Source organism: Anguilla rostrata, chromosome 9 (genome assembly GCF_018555375.3).
Source record: "Anguilla rostrata isolate EN2019 chromosome 9, ASM1855537v3, whole genome shotgun sequence".
NCBI lineage: Eukaryota > Metazoa > Chordata > Actinopteri > Anguilliformes > Anguillidae > Anguilla > Anguilla rostrata.
In genome coordinates, this window is record NC_057941.1 from 47,142,867 (window position 1) to 47,150,298 (window position 7,432).

Here is a 7,432-nt window from a genome sequence, read left to right on the forward strand (position 1 = left end):
TCCAGTTGAGACTGTGTCCAGGAGTCTCTTAACAGACTTCAGTGAACTTGTATCCTCATTAACCAGAGGCTACCTTTGTCTCTGTAATTACAGCGGTGTTTATACTCAAGGTTGCTCCTGAAAGGTCTCATAAATATAACATGAGGCGAATGTTTATCAGAACGTATTGTGGCTCTCTGCTTCCCCCCCCCCCCCCCCCTTCCCCTTCCATCCCCCCCCCTTCCCTGATCTGGGAAGCTGGTAGGGGAAACAAGCTGATTATCATGTTCTCCCGGAGCAACACCCTGTCGGTGTGCGTTAAACAGACATGAACAGGAGGAGGATCGAACCTCGGGGCGCGCCGTGAGAGGGGCGTGGCGAAACCCTGTGTTTTCAGTACGGGACGGGGGGGCGTCTGTCACGATGTAATCTTACTCCCTTTGGGCCACAGTGTTCGATGTTCTTTCGGGGCTAATGCGTCGCTAACAGGAAACAGCCTCGGCGATGGCAATTCTCTGATTCACTTCCTTGCCCCCCTCAGCCTGTTTCGGTTGTTCACAGGGGGGTTTCGGAGGCAGGGGGCCCATGTCGCCTGGGGTGGGGTGTATCTCTTCAGCCTAAATCCTGCCCCCTCACCCCCCCACCCCCAGCCCTCCCATTCCCTTCCCATGCCCCCAAAAATTTCTGGCAGAAAATTAAGCCATTCCACAAATGTTGAGGTTGGCACGGGCTCCAGCTTATTGCTCCCAAGGTGCTTACAGGCCGGTAATTTCATCTCTTGCTGACAGACAGAGGAAAAATGTCTGTAGTCTCCATCACATTGAAAAATCCTGGGTTAGCTACCTTCAATTGATATATTTTCAACTCACAAGTGTACATACAGTAAATATGAATCGGTGAATAAAATCCTACCAGAAGATACCAGCAATAGAAGCAAACTGTAGAGTTAAATGAGATATATCGCTGTACGGACAGAGGCATTCCCTTGTGTGTGCTAAATCACAAGGTTAAATTCTTTCATTTCCAGCAGCATCTGAGATCAAACAAAGCATTTGTGCTGTTTGTCATGCAAGGCCACGGAAGACCGATTTTTTTTGTTTGTTTGTTTTTATAAATTTCTTACACCAGATGTTCTCTCTAGGGAAATGAATTGAAGGGTAACTGATATTATCTGGGCTGATAATGTCCATGGGTATGGGTCACCATTATGGCCACACAGTGTTGAGGGAAAGTCAGTGGTGGTGACGAACGTCTGTCCAGCGCACAGATTAAAGGTGTCTGCTCTGTCCTTCGGCAAAGTTTGTCTGTGTTCAGGTGGTAGGAAACGGAAGCTATTCAGAAGAACTGTGCATAATTTTTTATTAAACAAACTGCTACCCTCCGCCACCAGCAGAAACATTTGTTTCTTGCAGTTTTTGGTCCCACGGTTTGCACCAGGTAATTACATCGGTGGCAACTGAAAATGCATCTCGGTTTCAAAACACACCTGCAGCATGAGGGCGTAACACAAATTAATTTGGCCAGACAAAATGAAGATATCCATAAAATCCAATGTTTTCCCAAGTCATTCAGACTAAACTACATGGCCAGAACTTCACTTTTGTGGCCACCATTCCTTTACACAAGGCCACATCTACTGCGTTATTATAAAGGATACAAAAGAGATACATTTTCAGGCTTTAATCCTTTCAGGGTGTGAGATCACAAATATGTGATTGGAATGTTCTAAACTGAACATTTTAATGTTGATGTAACAATAATTTCTGGTAATTTTAACCAACAGAGTTCTAGAATACTGACTTAGAATTTAGAGGAAAAAAAAAAAAAAAAAAAAACATTCACCGAATATACTGTGGAGTGAAGAATTAAATTATGAAACTGCCTGTCAATGCAGCATATAATACATATTACAGGGGTCAAAGCTGACAACTGCTCACCCACATTTTAAATTTGCAGATCTTCATGCATACCAAATTGGACCCTTCCTCTCAGCACCCTGGAGTTTATTACCATCCCTGGTGAACAGAATCGGTGTAGGCCGTGGCAGCCAGCTGTAATGATTAAATGCTTTACAGGGATCCCAGCTTACACCCACAGGTAAAAAAAATCACTTGCAGCAGCTATTTCAGGCAGACGTGCCAGCTATTTTAAATGGGGATCGCTGTAGCATTTAGCACACCGCAGATTCCACTTAGCTCTCAGAACTCAACCCGCAATGACCACATTAAAAACCTTACAAAAAAGCCAATGTAATTTATAGCCGATGCTCCATGACTGTTGTCCTTGTCAACAGCATCCATAAACGCAAACAAAATGGCTATATGGTCCAAAATCCAGTGAATGTGTAAGATGACCATTGCAGGCTGTGGTAGGCAATTGCAATGGTTAAATGAGGATCGAACCCTTTTTAAATTTTATAATACATTGCTCTTCATCCTTATTGTGAATTTAACGCTTCATCAAGCTTCTCAAGCTGAAACAAATCCATCACAAATTTCTCAGCAACACGTGGCCACAGGCTGTTGTAATCAATTTTGTCATTGTGACAAAATCCGGCACATTTCTGCAACACTGTAGCAAGTATACAAAGCTCAAGATTCTGCCAATTTCTGAGAAATGACATCACAAGAACCAACAATGGCTGGCAGCCATTAAAAATGGCATGGGGCTTCAGACCTGAGGACTCTGGAAGGAGATTTGATGGAAACACATATGGAGACAAATGCAAAAAAAATAAAAAATAAAAAAGAGAAGAGGACTGTGGCTCAGTGTCAGTGAAGCCACACTGTCAGAACTGATATCTCCAGGGAGCTTATTTCCAGACAAAAAGTAAGAATGCTGTTAACCTAAAATAATAAACTTCCCCAAGTCTAGGAATTTGAAACATAAACTTTGAAAAAAGATAAATAGACACACAGACAGACAGGCAGACAGACAATTTGATTGATTGATTGATTGTGGTGAGCCAGCCCACACAGTTTCTTTCCTAAATTCAGGACATTGAGCCTTTATAACAGACCAAATGAAGGCAATAGTCAGCACTTGCACGGATTGCTGTCCAAGGTCCTGTAGGCCCCCCCAACTGTGGGAGTGAATCAAGCACAATTTACAGCAGCCAAAGAGGAGGAACGGCCCTGTCGCCTCCTCCTTCCACCCCTTCCAGGGTCACAGGGACTGAGATATCATTACTTCTTCTGAAACGCAAACTGCAGCTCAAGAGAAAATCTTCTGAGGTAATCTTCTGTCGCGTTGGGGTAGCTTGATGGAAGATTGCTGCCTGACGTCGGGTAGATGAGCTCTGATTTGCTCTGATTGATTCCAGGCGCAAAGTCACTACTAAAAGATAATATCTGCAGCAATTGTCAGCTACGCTTCTCAAGTTTGGATTCTTATAACATTTAAGCCAATTTTTGTGTAGTATGTAGGCTAGCTGCAGTAAAAAGGTTTTCCAAAATAAAAGTATGTTTTGACTTCAGATATGTATTGCCTACAGAATGAATATCTCTTTTTTTTTTTTTGGATGTGCAATCTCGTTCAGTCCACAGTATTCAGCAATTTTAAATGCCACTTTGTTTAGAAACTATGTAGACAATCTTTGCCGCTGATATAATAGCTGTAAAGGCATGACAAGATGATTATTAATTGTGAAAGTAATCGTGGCTTGTATGTGCAGACTGAAAGGCTTTCTTCTCCAGGAATAAAAACCATGACTGGTTCAAATCGGTGATTTACGAACAAATAACAATAACCACTTCCTGAAATTCTCAAGTCCTCACTCTCCCAGCACTACCATATTTTGTAAAACGACGGTGGATTTAATTAGGAATGAGTGTACCTGTGCAGGCATGTTCAAATAAATCTTTTTATTTCTCCAAAATAACAGCTTGGAAACCGTCTACATAAAGCCTCATGTGGTTATTGGGAATCAGTTAAGGAGGGAAGAGAGAATAAATTGTAGCCGTTACCGAACAAAGACGGGATTTTCTCATCAATAATCTTAAAAAAAAGCGTCAGACATAAAAGTTTCAGACAATAAATCCAAGATAAAATGGAGCAATTAGTGGGATATAATTCCCGTCATTATTCACAGCCTTTTAAAACGTGAAATCCATCCATTCTCAAGCATTACAGTTGATAATAAATGATACCGAACCTCTAGCTGGCAGTCTAAGTGCAACGCTGCAAACCGTGCTAACGTGTGCGTTTACAGGTGTGTGTGTGTTCTGTTCCGATACGTGCACCTTGCAGGACTTCTAAGCTCTGGCGACGCAGTTCATTATCTGTTCCGACACCGAGCCGGAATGTCGTTTATCTGTAGCTGATGCTTCGGCGCGCCGAGCGATTAATGTTTGGCTTATCTGCGACCGCGTTTGCTCCAAATCAAACGCTTTTTAGCGCGTTCTCTGAACCTCGTTTCCCTCGGATTAAAAATAAAATAAATAAATGAATAAATAAATAAATAAAAATAAATCTGAACGTTATGCACAGAAGGTTTCATCATCCGCGTGGCCCCCGGTTATTCCATCTACCTATGTCTTTGAGGCACACGCTGCATGTACACTGCAGCAAAGCAATGCTTCAGCGGAAGAACATTTCCTGCTTTATCTGCTGTTGGACAGATGCAGAGCAGTGCAACGGTTGGGGATCTGGCCTCCAAAGTTTCACGCGCGATTTCCAGGCGGCACGCTTGCTGTTGCGAGATGCTCAGCTTGCATTACGTCAGTAAAACACTCAGCCATGCGGATTACATGTAAAGAATGCAAGCTTGTGCAGGCTGCTGCAGATAAGAGCATCCGAAAAATGACTAAATGCAACACATTAGAACTTTATGCAAAACAGCTTTTGCAGGCATTACGCTATTAACCTACACTCCAAGAGTCACTGCAAAATGATAAATTGTTTCCGGACGTTTGGCGGTCCCCTGAAGGATTATGGCTGGGTATGTGGGGAGGGGGGGGGGGGGTAGTTTTGAAGGTTTGTAGTTTTCTAAGTTGAATTTGGGTACTGTAGGGCTAGCATCGTACAGATTAGGTGTACTGTCCAATCACATAAACCAAGAGTGCATATTTGTAACTTGGGTAACTTGGGAATGTATTGATGCCAGTCCTTGCGTAGTAGTTTTGACTTAGTTACAGAGACAAGCTGTTTTTGAGTACAAACTTCTGCCATTGTTGATCATATGAGTCAGAAATAAGCACGTATGTTCTCTGACACTGCAAGGTGCTCTGGAAAAGCATCCAGAGCATACTAACAGATGTAATAGAAATGTAAAAATGTCAAGCGAACGATTCTTATTTTTTCTGATGTAGTCACTAAGGGACATGTCACAAATGTTCAAAGCAATATTGGCATATGCATTCTCGATGTCCTTCAGGGGATTGATTCCCACGTCAGGGGGTCCGTTTCCATTGTGAGCCACACTTGCAGGCCCTGGTTCTTGATCTCATCATCTGGCCTGTGTGATTTCTCCAAAAAAAAAAAAAAAGTTTCTCTCTCTCTCTCTCCAAAGATCTTCTTTTTTTCCCAAGCTCAGCAGGGTCCTGGAAGTCGAAGTGCTGAGGCAGGATAATGAAAGAAGTCCCGGGCTCAGTCGGAGAGGGGTAGTATCTGCAGATCTTTAATTTAAAATTTGAGCTTCAAACGGCCGCGGGGAGAAGATTGCGGTTTCCGTGGGGACGGCGCGGGCGAGTGACCGGTGGGAGCCCTCGGCCAATGGGTGGCCAGGATAAAAGAAAAAAAAAAACAGAGCTCATCGGGGCAGCCACTCAGGAGACAGATGAACAGGTGGGACTGCCCAGGATGTCCTCCAAAGCAGCACAGTAGAGTGACCCTTTGGAATCCATTGCCTGAGGTCAACTTTCTGAGCAAATGCAGCAGGCTGGCATTGAACTCCGACGGCAGCCCCTGCAGCTGCTGTAGCCAGTGCTATCCTTTCTGGATAGAGGGTTGGTTGCTGTGACCCACTGTGTCGCAGCATCAGATGAAAGAATCTTCTAATGAATGGATCAAAGTAAGTCTTATTCAGATACTTATTCTGTAGTCAATGCAACCCCCCCCCCTCTAATATAACAGCTAGCTGCTTGCATACATCAGGCAGTTGAGGACTGTTCTCCATTGCTCTGGGTCTTTCCTGCAGAAATGAGGGGAAATTTCCTCTCCTTTGAAGTAAAAGACGCCCTCAAACACGCTTTCAGAAATATGTTCTGAGATGTAACCAGGAAACCACACCACTTTTCAAAAGCACATGCAGCCTCTGCGTTTGTGCGGAGGGTGGGGGAGGGGATGGGGGGTGGGGATGGGTACCTCAAAGCAACAATCCAGTCAGAAAACATGCGGTAACGAGACGGCTAATCTACCCCATCGCAGCACACGCAGGGCGGGGAGACAGGCCGCCCCCCCCCCGTATCTCCGCTTAACTCCCGTCCATCTGGGAGTCCATCTGGCCCGGGGCTCAAATCAGACAGGGATCCATTTAAAGGTAGACAAAAAAACTGAGTCCGCACCGCCCCGCACCCCGCCGCACCGCCCCGCGCTTCTCCTTTCGGATAAATCGGAGCGCTCGTCGACGAAGCGGGTCCCCCCCCCCCATCTTCCCGTCGGTCGAAAGCGCTCTCCGGGAGCACCCGTCTCCCTCCATCTCGTATCGAATGCTCTTAGCCCCGCGCGAGGCCCAACAATAGCTCTTAAACGGCGCGGGAGGTTATCGGCTTCAACCCCCTCGGTGTGGAACCTTCCCCCAGAAAAACCGCACTGGGACGCAGATAAATAAGTAAAGACCGCAACCCTTATCGGCCGCGACAGGTTCAAGGCAGCGGAATTGGGTTTCTTTATTTATTCGTTTATTTATTTTTCCCTTTTTAGGCTCCCTTCGGAATAAGAAAAGTTTTGGAAATACGCTGAGTACGCTCACAGCTCAATCAAGAACACGGCTGTCCACTGCGACGCACACTCTGGGTTTCACAGCAATCTCCTAATCTTATTTTCAAGTCTAAACAGACTTTAATCTTGCCTGCACTTTTATTTTACATACTGTATAGCCTAACACTTTTAAAAAAATATATATTTATCTAAATATCATGCTATATCCATCTTAACTGCATTGCTTGTGCAGAGTGATATTCCTCTAATAACTGATGAAAATGTCAAGTAAAGGTAGAGATCTAAGCTGTCATATATGTCAAACTGTGAGGCCCATCCACACACTGAAACAGCCCCTTAACAAAGTGAGCTACATAGCAGACCTTTGAAAACTCATTTTTGATTAAATGAAAGTTCTGCTAAGAGATAAATGTCTTTCTGGTAGACAGCAGTCTCATAAGAGATTTGGATGCCCTCTTAATGGTACTGGTATCATTTTTATTATCTGAATCAGCAAATAACATCAGAACATCAGTTGTATCATGAAAGGTATGAGCTCTCCATCTCATTTCTAAGTAAATAAGTTATTTTAGAA